Below are 13,062 nucleotides of genomic sequence, written 5' to 3' on the forward strand. Positions count from 1 at the left end.
TTGTCCTATCACTTGCTACTTGGGAGAAGAGATCAACATCCTCCATGCTACAACCTTTCAGGTAGTTGTACAGTGCGATAAGGTCTCCCCTCAGCCTCCTTTTCTCCAGGCTAAACAGCCCCAGTTCCCTCAACCGCTCCTAATCAAACTTGTGCTCCAGGCCCCTTACCAGCTTTCTTGCCATCCTCTGCACTTTTCTCTCTAGTACCTCAATGTCTGTCTTATGATAAGGAGCCTAAAACTGAACACAGTATTCAAGGTGGGGCCTCACCAGCACTGAGTACAGAGAGACAATCACTTCTGTAGTCCCGCTGGCCACACTATTCCTGATACAAGCCAGGATGCTGTTGGCCTTTTTGGCCACCTGGGCACACTGCTGGCTTATATTCAGCCAGCTGTCAATCAACACCCCCAGATCCCTTTCTGCCAGGCAACTTTACAGCCACTCTTCCTGAGTCTGTAGCACTGCCTGGGGTTGTTGTGAGCCAAGTGAAGGACCCAGAACTTGGCCTTGTTAAACCTCATACAACTTGCCTCAGCTCAGAGATCCAGCCGGTCCAGATCCTTCTGTACAGCCTTCCTACGCTCCAGCAGATCAACACTCCCACCCAATTTGGTGTCATCTGCAAACTTACTAAGGGTGCACTCAATCCCCTCATTCAGATCATTGATAAAGAGATTAAACAGAAATGGCGCCACTACTGAGCCCTGGGGAACAGCACTCATGACCAGCTGCCAATTGGATTTGGCTCCATTTGCCATAACTCTTTGGGGTTGGCCCTCCAGCCAGTTCTTTATCCATTCCAGAGTCCACCCATTCAGACCATGAGCTGCCAGCTTCTCCAGGAAAATGCTGCAGGATATGGTGTCAAAGGCTTTACTGAAGTCTAAGTACACAACATCCACAGCTTTTTCTTCATCTTCTAGCTGGATCACCTTGTCATAGAAGGAGATCAGGTTGGTCAAGCAAGACCTGCCTCTCATAAACCCATGTTGACTGCGCCTGATCATTTGTTTTTCTCATATGTGCCGTGTGATGTCACTAAGGATGATCTGCTCCATGACTGTCCCCAGCAACCAGGTTAGACTGACAGGCCTGTAGCTCCCCGTGTCATCCTTTCAGCTGTTCCTGCCGATGGGCATCACATTAGCCAACTTCTAGTCAACTGGGACCTCCACAGTTAGCCAGGATTACTGATAGATAATGCAGAGTGGCTCAGTGACCACCTCTGCCAGCTCCCTTAGCATCCTTGGGTGTATCCCATCTGGCCCCATAGACTTATGCATGGCCAAATGGTGTAGCAGATTGCTAACCATTTCCCCTTTGATTATTGAGGCTTCATTCTGCTCCCCATCCCTGTCTTCTGGCTCAAGGGGCAGGGTACCTGGAGCACAACTGTTCTGACTATTAAAGACTGAGGCAGAGAAGGCATTTAGTAGCTCAGCCTTTCCCTCACCTTCTGTCGCTATGTTTTCCCCTGCATCCATCAGGGGATGGAGCTTCTCCTTAGCCCTCCTTTTGTTGTCAATATATTTATAGAAACAGTTCTTTTACAGTGGTAGCTTTGGCCCTTCTAATTTTCTCCCTGCTTAACTTCATAGTGTTATTGTATTCCTCCTGAGCTGCCTGCCCCTCCTTCCAAAGGTTATAAATTCTCTTTTTATTTCTAAGTTCCAGCTGCAGGTCTCTATTCAGCCAGGCCAGCCTTCTTCCCTGACGGCTCACCTTCCAGCACATGGGCACAGCCTGCTCCTGCACCTCTGAGGTTACCTTCCTGAAGAGAGACTTCCTGGACTACTTTGTCCTTCAGAACTGCCTCCCAAGGGACTCTGCCAACCAGAGATGGGACACCCATGTGTCTTCCTGAAACCTGCCTGCTCTGAGACCATAGGCAACTATCTTAAGCCCAAATTTTACATAGCAACTCTACTTCCACATCAGTTGGCAGTTTTCTACAGCCTCAGTAATCTTTTCAGGAGCTTTGGAGGCTTGCAATAACTTCAGGGGACATAACAGATACTCAGCATTTTCAGCTCACAGATTTAGGGCATCTCTGTGAAAGAACCTTAAATAAGGAAGTTATCTAAAAACTTATGGCTGTCATCGCCTTGGTATGATAAAACAAATTATTAAAAAAAAAAAAAAAATTTAGCTGAAGATATCCAATCTAATGCTAAACTAAAGTGACTTCAGATGCCCAAAGCAGCATAAGCTATTTTACAGCCATGTTTTGTCTAGGGTAATTAATGTCGCTGAAAACAGCAGCTGTAGTTTAGGAGGTAGTTCTACATGGTAATACACAGTGCATCGTGCATGCTTCCTTTGTTTCTTGATTTTATTATCCATGAAGTCAGTGGCAGCCACTATAATCTTAATTTCTGAGGTGATATCTTTAGATGAGAACTGTCATTTTAGTTGCCTAAGTACAGTATTTCTTTATGTGATTTGCAGAAAGTTTAAGTAAACTTTCTTCTTTTTTTTTTTTTTCTCTTTTTTTAAAGTTCTAGTTCAGAGTTCAGCAATATCTTATTTTACACAAAAACTATTCTTTCTCCCCCATTCTGCTTTGTGCCTCTAGAAATGCTCAAGTCATGACTGGAAGTGGAAGAAGGGTCACAATACTTTCTGACAGCATGTGCGCTTTCAAGATATACAGAGAGTTATCCAAAAATAAATATTTTAGAAAAAAAAAAAAAGCAAACCCTTCAGAATACTGAGCCTTTTTCAGATGTTTTTCAGCCCAATTATTTTAAGCCACAAAGATTAAAGTGTTCTGCTGAGTACTGAACAACTCTGTGAACTTATGTGCTTACACTGTGACTGATGCCAACTTTGGAAAACATTCCCAGATGCTATTAATGGTGATATATCATTCTTTTTTCTTCTCCTCTCTCTCCTGTCTGTTAGAACTTAGGTCTATCTATAGTGAAATTATGCACATTAAAATTATGTTTCTCTGAGTGATGATAGAAGATGATAATACAGTTGTAAAATTCACGGATGTCAGCAGCTTGGAGAGGCTACAAGTACTCCAGAATACTTGTAGGGCAGGAGTAGAATTCACAATGATTTTGAAACATTTGGGAAAGGCAGTGGAATCAGCAAGATGAAATTCGAGTCAACATGAGTACAAAATACTACACTCAGAAAGGAAAAAGCAAGGCACACATAAAAATATGAACCAACTAGCCAGGCAATAGGAGAGTGGAAAACTGTAAAGCTTGGGAACTCTATAAAATGTGCATTGATCAGCACTGTGATACAGTCTTGTAAATAAGGCACATCCATTTAAAACCAGGTTGTCATATATCCGACTCCAGAAAAATACTTTTTTTTTTCAGCTCCTCTCAGTACTCACCAGGTTCAGTTGAATTTAGCATATCCAGTCTGGGAACCACAGTTTCCAAGCATTGAGCCTAAGGAAGAGGAGCAATAGGTTTGAAAAATATTCCCAGAAAAGTAAAATAATTTGGCTTACCTTCTCTAAGAAATGAGAGGGCATGAATGAATTAATAATAATCATAATCTTTCAAAAATTAAAAATTGTAACAAAAAGGGGACATTTTTGTTAGAAAGAGGTCTCCTTGAAAAGAGGATCTCCACATTTTTTAAAGACTGGAGAGGACATATCTAGGTCACTGTATAGCCAGTAAAATATAGGCTGGATATTGAGATACAACAGCAGCAGCTTCTCTGGACATGTTGAAGAATTTTCTTCACAGACGGGTATTTAAAAATAGCCTGGATAACGTTCTACCAGGTGAAGGTAGCCTAGAACCCTACTCACTTTGTGAGCAGGAACATGATGGCCTTTTCTACATGCTATAAAGGGTTATACCACTATTAGTTGTATTGTTTTGAATGACCTAAATAAACTATTTTATTAAATAGCATTTTGGATACCTTAATACTTGAGCCACACACCTTGAGATATCCCCAGGGATGCAGCTTCTGGTGGGCTGATATTCAGTACTTTCTGAGAACTAGGAAGTGTTCATAAAGCAGAAAATCCAGCCAGTCAGAGTCATTGCCAAGTCTGAAAACTTGATACATTTTTAATATTCAAATAATACATTAATCTGCATTTTTGATTGGTTACATTGTATGCATAGTGATGATTTCTTCTTCAAGCTAGTAGGCAGTAACAGTCACAGGCCACTTTTTTTTTTTCCTTTTTCGGTCAGAGAGATTTACTCCTACACAAAATAACCTCCGTTTTGCAATCAATAGGAGCACTGAACAATTGGATTGGAAATCACAGCGCATAATCAACTCCAAGGCTCAAACGCCAGAATCCCTATTGTTCTTTCCTGAGCAGACAAACTGAGATGTCTGTTATCTTTTAAGTATCAACAGTGGTGCAGTGAAGATATTAATTTTCCATTAATAAGCATGGAATTATACATCTGGCTGCTGTCAGCTGTTTTATGTTACTTTAACAATGAATTAACCTTACACCATGCTGGCAACTCTGCAAAATTATATACCAAGAGCATTCCTTTCCAAACTCAGATGATTGCAATAACTTTGTATCATAAAACCTTATAAAGCAGTTTAATCTTCTTTTATGCATGAAGTAAGTTAATCTTTTTATATAGTACCAGTTCATTTCTGTATACGTAATAGTAACAATAGCTTAATACGTCTAATAGTATTTTCACTTCATCTCTTCTCAGTTGCAGAACTTGTTGCAGCATCTTCAGTTCCATATGACAGTTCTATTGGTTTCTTCTCTATAATCTGTTATAGCCAAAACAACATTAACACGTGCCCTGCTAACAGTCAGGAACATTTGAAGGGTCCCAAAAAGACCTTTGGTTTTCCACTTCATTGCACATAATCATGGTTTCCATGACCTTCATGACACTTTACCACATGTTCTGAAACATGAAAGAAAACTACATAACAAACCTAAGGAAATGACTAAAACTAAACACATTATTTATCTGAGTTCTCATGACAACCATAGATTAATGGACAAATTATTGCAGACAATTTCTCTTCTATTTAACTTTTCAGACAGTTTTTTTGTTCAGAGCTTTATATCTTAACTCCTTGTCCTCAGAAGGTACCTGTTTTTCTGACTAATTTCCAACTAAAGGACATGTAGAAACATTCTTGCAATTGCTTTGAGTTTATTCTCACTGATAAAAGCAAGGCGTTAATAGGTAAACTAGGACAATAAACAGTGCATTGACTTCTTTAGTGTAGAGCAGTCCTTTGGATTTTCCTTATGCATTTATTAACTCCTATGCCTTACACTATTGTCTCTACCTGTGGAGAATAATCAGCCCCTTATCCCGGTACTTAACACTGTTAGACTTCAGTGCAAGTGATTTGATGTTTATTCCATAAGCAATTTTAATTTACCTTCCAGGCTCATTTCTTTTCCAAGGAGATATAGACAACTCTGTGTACTAGCAGGATGACTGTACCTGGGGCACTCTGATTCTGCGTATGTAGTATGAGTTTCTTAGAAGGCAGAAGACTTCTTTTTGCTTGCATGGAAAAAGAAGTCCAGTTTGGCTGGAGTTTTTGCTGGCACCTTTCCAAGTCTTCCACTAAACACAGGGAAGTAATGATTTTCCTCTCTTTTGGATTGTCAGATGTAGGTAGATTTTTCACAAGAAAAACATCCGAGCCTCAAGCAGGATAATATTTCTGACCTTAAGTGGAGACATACTTCAGCTTAAATGATTGCAAGACTGCTTCCCATCACCCCCCAATAGAACAATACATTTTCTTTGAAGTTCACATTCTAGAAACAAACAAGATTCATTTTCATGTATTGAACCTTCCACTCACTCTTTTTTTTAATTTAAAAAATATTTTAGAATTTCTAAAAATTTGATGGAAGAAACAGCCAGGAAAAATCCAGACATCCTGCTAAAATCTTGGTGAAACTGTGAACAATGGACAAAGGGATTCCAGAAAAAAAAAATCCTTACTGCAAGTTCTACAAATAATATGCACATATCTTTTGACATCTAGATATCACTTTTATCCAAAGAAATTCTGTTAAATGAATTGTGTGGCTGAGAGACCTAGGCAGCAATTGCTCTCTTAATAACTTGTACTGAGCAGCAGTAAACCACTTGATACTAGCAATTACAATCAAACCATTTCAGTACAAATTGATATACTTGACATTATAACATTTTACTAAAAAGTCCCTCTGTCCCTCCTGTTTCAGTTCCCTTGGCTTCTGAGGTGGAAGGCAATAGAAATTGCACATGAAAAACTAGGACAGCATAGTGGCCTCTAAGGAGTCTGGATGCCCCAGGCAACCTGGAAATCGTCCATCCTTCCTTGTTTTCAGTCTCCCACACAGCAAAGATACTAAATGTTACACAGCTTTTAATATGCTGTTTCACACACATCTCTGAAGAATATGGATATATTTGGCAATTGCCTAAGAAAACAAAGGAAACAAAAATACACCCAAACTCATAAAAAAAACATGAGAGAAAACCTCAAATATTTGTTTTCGTTTCTAAACCTGCACCTCTAGCAGAATTTTCTCAGATGCCAAGCAGCATGGGAGAAAGACCACAAAATCTTTGTTTTAAGACCAAATTTCATAAGAAGATTGCCTTTCACTTGCATTTCAGTGAAGGACATTGGACCTACAAGCAACAAGAGGTCTCTTCTCATGATTACCTCTCTCATGTTGCAACCTTGACCTGATTTAGCAAGCCAAAAACTTCACTTAATGCTTATTTACTTGGTGAAGTGCCATACAGAAATACCTGAGCTGATATTTGAAGGAACTGGCTTGTGTACTAGAAGCTATGTTAAATAGAATGAGCACAGTGGGTAATATCAAAGGTTCATTTAGGCCGCTATCCTCTTTCCAGTGGTGGTCAACAGCATAAGCCAAGGAAATAGCACAGGCACACAACTATTTCTACTCCAGAATAGAGTCTCACCCATCATTGATCTTGGGGGCCAGGACTTTCACACCAGTGCGGTATCTTTGCCTTCCACAGTTCTCTGTAGTATTTTCTCCCAGGGGTTTGTGTATGTGTTTTTCAAGTTAGCATAAAGCCAAGAAAACAGTGATATTGTGATTGGCAGAGCACCACTATGCTAATTATCATTCCTTCTTGTAGATATAAGTGAATTATCGTATGAGCACATGCATACAGAGACCTAATGTAGATGGTAGTTGAATATGAAATTCCTACGCACACAAATAGTTGCTAGCATACCCAGTTTTCTGAAAGGAAATATTTATATATACATCATTATGAAAGACAAAGGACAAGAAGGGCAAGGAACTCTGATCTGCAAGAGAAATACAAGTTCAGATCTCAAAAGACGAGTTTATCTGTTTTGTTCATAGGGTCATGACTATGGTCACAAACACATTTCACCATTTCCACATTGCAAAGCAGAAGTATGGCAACATCAAATTAGAACCAAAGAAATTAAAAATGGCTTCATTTAAACATAATTATATCATTAAATGTAATTTTTGTATTACATAAAAGGTTAATATCATAGCAAATTATTAGAAGAATTTCTGTGAACCTCATCAAGAAAGTTAATAATTTAGATACCATATGAAGTACAAGAAAAATCCCTGTGATACACTTGTCTGTATAAAGCAGCAGTTTTCAAGGTTGTTCCTTTCATATGTCTTAATGAAGGTGAATGCTGCTAACTGGAAAACTAAATATGCTTTGAGATTTATTATTTCAGTAATTGCATTTCAGGTGCTAATTAAAACCAAAGCCAAGAAGAATATTTCAGAAGGGGATAAAAAAGTTACTTTTTCTGAACACGTACACATGATGTACAGTACACATACAGTACCAGTATTTAGATCTTTCCCCTCCAGTGTGTGAGAAGATGTACATGCAGACCTCCCACAAGGGAGCTATTTTTGAACCAGAAATGCTGCCATTCCGCTGTCTAGTGGGACCACAGAACACAAATAATTTCACTACAGAATGCAATATTCTGGATTGGAAGCCAGTTCTCAAAGTGTGACATACTTCTAGATTTGTGTAGAAAGAGCCTAGAAAGATCAGGAAACAGGATGAAGGTGCTCACAAAAACAGAAGATAGAAAGTCAGGGTATGAAGTGAAAAAAAAAATTGAGAGGAAAGTCAAGGAAAAAGTCATAGAACCTTTCTGTAATTCTATAGTTTAAATCCCATTCTATACACAGATGTGATTCACATAGATTATTAATCTCTGAATGAAGGGAGAAGAACTAATGTAGGGCTTGGATAAGTTTCCTTGGTTAGTAAGCAATGGTATCCATTTGCCACCACGGTGTATTTTGAAACTGTATACCTGACTCCTATTTTCTGCCAAAGGGAGTTTAGCATTGTTTCAGATATTCAACAAGAGGACAAGCCAAAAGATATAAGGATATGGGGAATCCAGGAATCATGTTAATGTAAAATCTTATTTAGAGGAATATTTTAATTTAAGTCTTTTTCACAATCATTCCTTACACTTTGGTAACAAACTCTATACCTTTTAATCTCCTTTCCCTTTTCTTTCCTTGTTGCTGGCTGTAATCACCTCCAGGACAAATGGAGTTATTATAGCAGGCTTTTCATCCTTACTGGTATTATGCTTATATTTTAAAGAAATGGTTTTGAACTAGGAGCAGTAATGGATGAAAGAGAAAGGTTGAATATAGGGAGAAAATAGCCAGGTAGCAGAGAAGAAGAAAGCCAAATGGAAGGGTAAAGATGAGCTTATTTGTGCAAAAAAACCCTTTATGGATTATTTTTCATTTCTTCTTCACCACAGATTGAAAAAAAAAAAATAATATTTTAAAATGTTTTTTCTCAGTTGGGAATTTTAATGCCTACATAAGCATAAGGAATAATGCAAACTTAAATGGGATATCTTGCCTTAAAAAAAAAAACAAAACCCAAAAAACTACAAATACATCCCCCGCCAAAACAAAACCAACCAACTAAACAAAAAAAACCCACCAAAAACAACAAAAAAACCCTTTTTTCATTATCTTAGTAGAAAAATAATCTATTATTCATTTCCTGTATCCTTTCCTTGAGAGAGTAGTTTTTAAAAAGGTGTACAATTGTCTTTGGTTGAAATATCAGCATAAACAAGAATGTAAAGGTACAAAATATCAAGGCCAAGAACAAACCTCATATACAAAAGCACTGCAGTAGATGTTGCTGGAAATTCTCGTCCTAAATCTCTTGATCTTTGCCACTTTTTAAAAGCATATACTAAGTTATCTTCCAGTTTTATACCTGTGCAGACACTCTGAAGGCAACGAGGCCAGCCAGGTAGAGGGATATTACCTGACGTACAAGTAAAGTCAATAGCCCTCTTTCTATAAAAGCAGAAAGCTGGATCAGAGCGCAGCTGCATGTGATAGAGCAGTAATTGTCAAGGATCTTTTTCATATCAGTTTACTATACAGACTGAGGAGCATGATTGTTACCCTTCATTGGTTATGGTTATATTGCTGAGGCAAATCAGACATGAAATGCAATCTACTTAAAATAAATAATAATTCCAATGAAAAGCTTTGCTGTAATTTCAAACTGTCTCCTATTTACACCTGAAATTGTGAGCAAAAAAGAACATAAAAGAGAGGGGGCCCATTTACCAAAAGATCAGGGCTGCACAATATGGAACAAAAGTGAAGTTCAACTTGGTTTTCCCTTTGTACAGGAGGAAACTAAGTTAAAATACATAGGTTATTTTTTACAAAATACATCATTAACAGAAAGTGGAAGTTACCTTGTGCTGCTAGTCCCCTTCTGACTCCACTTAGGCCTCTTAAATATAGAATTAAACCATACTGACATTTCCACATTATGGTGTTCAGGGCATTTATTCTTTCCTTGCTGGCAAGAACACTCTTCGTAAAATCATACTTCACTATTAAAGACTATCAAAAATGTATTTTGTAACAACAAAAGTTTTCCTACAAGCAGCAAAGATGTTTTAGTCTCACAGAGAATGTATAACTTGTGTTAAAAGACATTGCAAATTCCCCATGGACCATGACAGTTCTGACTTAACAGCAATACCAGTTGCCCAGTGAACATATATTCTGTTGTCTGCTATTTATTTATTTGGAAAAAAAAAAAAAAAGTGTTTGGTAGAAACATCTGGTCATTTGGGAATGATTTTCTGCTTTCTGGCTTCAAAGTTTTTTGTTGGAGCTTTCCTTTTTTACATAATGGCAGCAACATCTGCAGCTAGTTGTCTCATACATGAAAATACATTTTAAGAGTGTCCTAATGAAGAGATGGGATAAGTTTATTTTTCTCATTTTAGCAGCCAATTCGTACTTAGGCTGTACATTTTCCTCACAGAGTCATTTTCAACTGCAGGAACACAAGGGATTTTTTGAGAAGAATCAGTCTCAGTCTCTCATGATATCCCTGGTTTCTGAAATCTGAGGGATTTTCAGAAGGTTTTTCTTTATATCATTTGTCCGAAACATGAAAAGTCTCTCTCTTCCCATCTCAAAGTCTTGCATCTGTAGTATTTTAAGATTCTTTGGTTTTTTGTTGTTTAGAATGAGGGAGAGAGGTAGAAAAAAAATTGCCTGAAAATGACATCTTGTGGCACTTCGTAGGATACAGCAGGTACATGTCAGGAAGCTGGTACTCAGCCCAGTGGAAACCAGTCTTTGGAAGGAATATTCTGTACTTTCATGTCAGCTACAGCAGTGACATGGATTTGCCACACTAGATCAAGCCACTGGCTTGTCAAGCCTGAGCCTCTGGCAGCAGCCGGCACATGGTGCGTCAGGGTGGAGATATCCAACACACACACAGGAGTGTGGGGTGGTCTATGGAGCCATGACCCAGCTATCTTTCCCACCCCCACTGCTTCCTCCCTGTTTTTTTGAAAAATTCACTAAATACGTCCACTGCATTTGTGGTGTGTTTTCTGCGTCATTTTCTTCCGGGTATTCGCTCTGTTAAACATTAGGGATTGGTCCATAATGCCCTCTCAGGGCAAAAGGGCTTCTTAAAAATACCTGTTTTCTCAAGTACCAGGCAGTCTGAACTGTCATTCACAATGTGGCGATAATAAATTTATAGAGAAACATGAGAACAATCCAGAAAAAAAAAAAAAGAAAGAGAGCGTCATGATCCTGCCAACATGTAGGTGCTTGATTTCAGACATATTGACAACAGTATTGGAAGTAGGGAATACACATTGAAAATTAAGGATGCAGCAGTAACCTGATGGAAAGAGCTTTTCTAAAGCCAAGGCATTTTGTAATCTGTATTACATTTTTGTACACAATCATTATTGTCAGTTTATTTGCCCAGGATTTTTGTGGATTTGTGATTAAAGCCCACTCATCATTACAGCTGTCCCACAGCTCAGGCTGAATAAAAAGGTGCTGTGAATTACTATGAGTGAGGCAGCATGGTTTTTACACTGTAAAATACCTGTTTGAAACTAAAAAAACTGGTGAACAATAAGCTTCACTGAAATGCAACAATTTCTTTCCCCTTTTAGTTCCTCACACCATACAGTGTGATGACAGAGGAAATGACAGCTCAGTCACTAAAACAACATTATTGGAATTGACAGAGACTGAGATGGTCATATTTGACTCTAAAAGATGCAGTCTAGGTATATCTGGCTGGGCTGGTGTTGACATATTTAGGTACCTGTAGGTCCCATCTGGTCACATCCTAATTTAAATTCCAGTGAGAGTAATGATTCTGTTTGTATAAGAACTCAGGGGAAGCTGGGTGGTTTTTACAAAGTAAGTTTTTAGCTAAATAATGCTGTAAATGACTGCTCATCGCACAAATAATTTTGTTTGCGGTCATTTATAGGATATAGTTATGTCCATTACAGATTCTGCTGTCTCTGGAGATTAAATGTTCTACAGTACTAATTCCAGAGATTTATAACTCGTGACAATTTCATGGCCCACCTTAAATAGTTACTTTCCATTAAAAAAAGCAACCTGTACTTAGAACAGTGTGAATGGTATGAGCTTCTTCTCAGAGGTTCTACGGAGCATGCGCCTCAGTTCTTAGCACTGGTTTATCAGCTGACAACTCACTGAAAAAAATCTTAAGGCCCTCAAGGAGGAAAAACAAACAAACAAGCAAACAAAAACCAAAATTAGAAAATGCAGGTCTTGCAATAACCTGTACAAAGTGGCTTCTTCTTTCTCACTGTATAACAGCAGATCAAGAGTGCAGCTCCAAACAACACAGAAAAAGTCATCTTAATATTTGTATGCTTATCTCTGATTTTTCCTTTCATTATGACTGCACAAGTCCTGCTAAAGTTGAAGTTACTAAGATACTGAGAAATGGTATTTTCAACAGGTAAAAGTGATTCAGATAGCATAAGAACTGTGCAGAGCCACAGTTCTTTCTTCAAATACTGCTTATTTAAATGTTTGCTGTTAGATGCATTTTTTCCAAATGTATAAGGATGATGAGAACCTACATGTAGTCACCTTTCTTGGGGAGAGTATGATGGCAGAAAGCTCTATAGTGAGGGGAGAAAGTAGAAATGTAACTATTCGCACCCTTCCATTTTTAAGCAGGGAAGTTATGTGTCTATATATTTAATTCACATTTTAGAATATCATTATCTCACCTATTGATACTTGTACCAGCATTCTCACAGCACATATAGAAACCAGGAACCATATGAAAAAATCTGAGGTGCAGGGGATAGTGTCTGAATAGAGGTGATCATGAAGAACCAGATCTGCAGTGTTTTTCCTACTTGACCACAAACAGCACAGAATATATTGAGATGAAAAGCAAAGTCAGCAGTCACAGGATGGAGAGTTTAGGGAAAAAAAAAATAGAAGTTGAATGAACATTCTGGAATTTACAGAAGATCGATTTCAGACTATTCTTAATAGTAAATATAGAAGTATGTTGGTAATTCTGTTTACAAACCCATTACTGAGGAAATATCTCTATTAAGTGGCTCACTCACATATTTTTTAAAGCCTAGTTTGAAGTACAACCTGACATGATGTGGATTGCCAGACAGGCAGATCCACAACCCTATTCACAACCAGGTGTGGGCATTCAGGATAAAACCTGTAATTG

This window comes from Nesoenas mayeri, assembly GCF_963082525.1.
Source record: "Nesoenas mayeri genome assembly, chromosome: 3".
Taxonomy (NCBI): Eukaryota; Metazoa; Chordata; class Aves; order Columbiformes; family Columbidae; genus Nesoenas; species Nesoenas mayeri.